Source organism: Morone saxatilis, unplaced genomic scaffold (assembly GCF_004916995.1).
Source record: "Morone saxatilis isolate NCDOM2014 unplaced genomic scaffold, NCSU_SB_2.0 Contig14, whole genome shotgun sequence".
Taxonomy (NCBI): domain Eukaryota; kingdom Metazoa; phylum Chordata; class Actinopteri; family Moronidae; genus Morone; species Morone saxatilis.
Genome location: NW_023339696.1, coordinates 1,529,595 through 1,534,971, shown reverse-complemented (window position 1 = coordinate 1,534,971; position 5,377 = coordinate 1,529,595).

Below are 5,377 nucleotides of genomic sequence, written 5' to 3'. Positions count from 1 at the left end.
CTCCCTCCACCAGAGGCAGCTACCATCCAACCAGTCTCTGAGCCGCCAGATTTGTCCTCTGTCCCACCTGAGTATCATGATTTGGGGGAGGTCTTCAGCAAGGAGAAGGCCCTATCATGCCACCACATCACCCCTATGACTGCGCCATTGACCTCCTTCCTGGATCCCCTCTAACTACCAGCTGGTTATACAATCTGTCTCGTCCTGAAAGGGAGGCAATGGAAAAGTACATCAACAACTCTGTTGATGCAGGTATCATCCGTCCCTCTTCCTCTCCTGTTGGTGCTGGGTTCTTCTTTGTATCCAAGAAAGACAAAACCCTTCGTCCATGCATTGATTACCGGGGCCTGAATAACATAACTGTCACTGCCACTTATAAGTTCAGCTTTTAAACCCCTTCACGGTGCCACTGTCTTCTCAAAGCTGCACCTGAGGAATGCATACCACTTGGTTAGGATTAGGGAGGGGGGTGAATGGAAGACAGCATTCAACACACCGTTAGGACACTTTGAATACTTAGTTATGTCTTTCAGCCTAACCAATGCCCCTGCAGTGTTTCAGGCATTGGTGAATGATGTTCTCAGAGACTTCCTTAACCGTTTTGTGTTTGTCTACCTAGACAACATTCTCATCTTCTCCCAGAACCTCCAGGAACACACTCTCTATGTCTGGCAAGTGCTGCAAAGGCTCCTGGAGAACAAACTGATTGTCAAGGCGGAGAAGTGTGAGTTCCACACCAACTCTGTGAGTTTCCTAGGCTTCATTGTGGAGAGCAGGCAGGTGAGGACAGTGGATGCTTCTGACACTGGAGTCGGGGCGGTCTTGTCCCAGCGCTCTATTCCAGGAATTGTTGACAGTTAAACTAGCCTTGGAGGAGTGGAGACACTGGCTAGAGGGAGCAGAACACCCTTTCATCGTTTGGACCAACTATAAGAATTTGACCTACATCCAAACTGCTAAGCGGCTGAACTCTCACCAAGCCCGCTGGGCCCTGTTTTTTGGTCAGTTTAACTTTACTCTAACTTACCGTCTGGGTTCTAAGAATGTAAACCTGATGCTTTCTCCCGACAGTTTTTCACAGGAGAGGTTCCCTCAAGGCCAGACACCATTCTTCCATCCTCCTGTGTGCTGCAGTGACTTGGGAGGTGGAGTCCTTGGTGAGGGAGGCCCAGCAGGTACAACCTGACCCAGGTAACGGTCCACCTAATAGACTTTTTGTTCCCGACTCTGTCCATTCACAGGTGCTTCTGTCGGGGCATACTTCCAGGTTTGCCTGCCATCCTGGCATAGTCCGTACCCTGTCCCTCCTTTGACAACATTTCTGGTGGCCTACCATGGAAACGGACTGCCTGTACTGTGTGTGCCCGCGGAAAAGCCTCCTATCAGGCTCCAGCTGGTTTGCTCCGTCCATTGCCCATACCAGGAAGTCCCTGGACCAATATAGCTCTGGACTTTGTCACAGGCCTTCCTCCCTCACGAGGTAACACAGTAATTTTAACTATTGTGGATCGATTCTCCAAAGCTGTCCATTTTGTGGTTCTCCCTAAACTCCCCACAGCTTGTGAGACTGCTGACCACCTAGTGCATCATGTGTTCTGCTTGCATGGGATACCTTCGGACATAGTCTTTGACAGTGGCCCTAAATCCATCTCTCATTTTTGGAAATCCTTCTGTTGATCCCTCAGAGCCTTGGTGAGTCTTTCCTCTGGTTTTCATCCCCAGACTAATGGACAAACGGAACAAGCAAATCAGGACTTGGAAGCTGCCCTCCGTTGCATCACTGCTAACAATCCATCTTCATGGAGTAAACAGCTGCCATGGGTGGAATATTCCCACAACTCCCTGGTCTGCACCGCTACAGGTATGACCCCATTTCAGTGTTCATTGGGCTATCAGCCTCCTCTGCTCTCTGTAAGGAGGAGGAGATTGCAGTTCCTTCTGTCCAGGCTCATGTTCGTTCATGCTCGTCGTCAGATGATCTGGAGAGATGCTCGCTCGGCCCTGCTTCGCTCCGCAGACTGCAACCGTCAAATCATTAATCGTCCCTGGAATCCTGCTCCTGCCTACAAACCAGGTCAGAAGGTTTGGCTTTCCTTTCAAGACATCCCCTTAAAAACAGACTTTAGAAAACTCTCGCCTTGCTACATTGGCCCCTTTCAGATTGAAAGAATTATTAACTCTTCAGCTGTCAGACTCAAGCTTCCCCAGTCAATGAGAATACACCCCACGTTTAATGTATCTAAAACGTCAGTTTTTTGCTGTGAACTTTAACCTTGTTTTTCCCCCGTGTCCCAGGATCATACCCTTCGCTGTAGCTACCTGCCTGCTGCTTCCTGCCTGCCACGCTGCCGTAATCTTCCAGTTCCACTCTGCCTGGGATCTAGTCATATCGTCTCACCACTGCTAGCAGGAGCTACACCTCACCATTTCATTGCCCGGATTTTCAATAAAGCCTGTCTTTCGGAATCATACCAACCGAGTTTGTGGTTTGCTTTTGGGTTCCTCTGTCTAACGTAACAGGTGTATATTGTATGCATTCATATACATTAATAAGCTGAGCAAATATTCATGGAGAACAATCACGTACATCAATATTTGTTTGCAAAAGTCCCCAAATGAAGATATTTGAACTCAAAAACATTATTATGGCTCATTAGTATCAATACATGGTTTATGTCTGAATCTTAAACTGAAACTTAAGCTGAATTTGGCCATAATAGATCATTAAATTATGTTTTAATTTCCGTTTTTGAACACATTGTTTTTCAATTTAATCTAACCTAAAGGTCCAGTGTGTAACATTTAGGAGGATCTATTGTGACAAATGTAATGTAATATTCATAGGTATGTTTCCATTAGTGTATAATCACTTGAATATAAGAATCATTGTGTTTTTGTTACATTAGAATGAGGTGTTTTCATATATAGTTGCCACGGGTCGCCTTCCATAGAGTCTGCCATGTTGAACCACCATCTTTCTACAGTAGCCCAGAAGCAACAAATTAAACACTGGCTCTAGATAGGGGTTTGTTTTTTGTACACTCCGCAGCCATTCCGCGTCACCATAGTTTCTCCTTTCTGCTTGGAAGGGGAGGGTGACGCGATGGAGTTGTTAGATGCCACTAAATCCTACTGGACCTATAATGTATTCAATTTAACAGCATTTATACCAAACTGAGTCATCTTTTAGGGGTGACAACTGCCACCCCATGACACCCTATAGATCTTTCCATGTTCATAAGCCCAGATGCATGGTTTCAAACATTTTAGAATTGAAAGAACTGTTGTGTGGAAGGTACACTTATGGAATTAAGCTGCACATTGTGAACAAACATGCTGGTCTTTGGGATTTTGAGGACCAAACAAACAAGATGACTCAGAGGTGTCTCATGTCTTTCCAACTTAAATGTGGGTCGCAGCACTGAATGTGGTCGGATGTGGTCGGAGCACTGAATTTGGTCGGAGATGTGGTCGGACCACTGACCTCACTAACCTTTTCCCTTGGAACTAGTCGACAGCTCAGTCTGCAAACACATGTTCATATCTGTTTGGTGCATGGACACACACTTATCAAACTAAACAGTTTGGCAGGATTTGCTATTCTAGAACTGCTCTTCTAGTTCTGGGACAGCTGCCTTACGGTATAATTGCAGTTTGAGGAGGACACAAACTGCTTCGGATGGAAAACTGCATTTTGTTCAGCCTTTTTCAGGGAATAAACACAAGCAGATGTTAGTGAGTGACTCACTGCTGTGCATGTCGTTGAATCTCCTCTGAAGTTCCCCCCCGGCTGATAAATATTTTTACTTATTAAATTCTGTATTTACATAGTTATTTATAAATTAATTTAGCCTATATCATTGCAGCTATAATATGTGTTTTTTCAGCAGACATCTGGCATGTGTTTATTCTTGTTTGCAAGCAGCAGTAATGTTATATAGGCGCTTTGTGACAGTTGTAGGTTAATAACAGAGAGTAAGACCCAAACTTAACTTGGTAGAAATTCAGTTTTAAGGGTAGGTTCACATCATAGCCAGCTATAAGGCCATGAGTTCTGGACCTCTTTAATTATTTCCTAATAATGACATTTTATTGAACAAATCAGTGCGATGTAAGCGTATAATCAAGAGTTCAAAACAATTGTCTCTGTCCTTTAAGAGTTTGCGAGGCAGTTAAAAAGCGTTAAAACAGCTCCTACATTTTGTGACATATATGGTAAATGGTAAATGGAACTGTACTTGTATAGCTCCCTTCTAGTCTTAGCTGACCACTCAAAGCACTTTTACACCTACGTGCCACATCACCCTTTCACATCACATTCACTCAGTGATGGCAAAGTTCCATCAAACAGAAACATAACTCATTCATACACTTCACAAACCGATGGCATAGCATCAGGAGCCAATGTTGGGGGTTCAGTATTCTTGCTCGAAGGTTACTTCCGACAACGTGGCGAGAGGAGCCTGGGGGATTTAAACCAACAACCTTTCTGATTAGACGACATGCTTCTGTCCTCTGTGAGCCACAGCAGCAGTGATCCAGCACAGTCCTGTTAGTATATTCACTCCGTGGGCCAAGGGGCGGCTTGTAACCTACAAGGATCAGTCAACACTTGTGTTGTGCTTCAAGATCTGAGCTCACACACTGATAAATCTACATGCTTTCACAACCGTGGCACGTCCAAACGTTTTGCGGACAGAATGGAGATCGGGCAGTTCAGCGGCCAGCTTTGAGGTGAACAGTTCAGCCTACATTACGTGCCTGGGTCTGTTACCTACCCAGAAAGTGCACACACTTAGGTTTCATGGTGATGAAGAGGATTGCATCGAGTATGGACAAAGAAGTGTCTTCAGCGATCTTTTTGTGGGATGATAAAAGATTGTTAAATGAGAAGATTTTCCTAATTGCTTTTGTTTTTCATTTGGAGAAATACCTAATAACTTTCTTGGCGCTAAGTCAGAATGGTTTCAGGTGGGGGTTTGGCCTCACCAGGCGCTGGCGCTTTGGCACCAATCCTGTTTTGTGATTTTTCCTGCTTTTTGGTGGGATGGATGTGGCGTCCTTATGGGCATTCATACGCGCCTGCTGACCTTCAGCGGCTCACTTGGATCAGCGTTCGCGTCTGGAGCTGTGAAACCAGGCCTGCGGATTGCAGGGAACAGCACCTTCTAAATCATGAGCGCCATGGTTCTTAGCAAGAAACCGCTGTATTGTTCTACTCCCGGGTAGCAAATAAAACGCTTACCCCAAGCTGAAAGTAATTCAAAGGTACGCTAAGGGTGTTTTCTTGGAAGAGGTTGGCCGGAGAATCCGGGGGGCAGCAGGGGGGCGATTATTGCGGCTTCACTTTATCGCCACTGTTGGTCAAGGAAAAGGA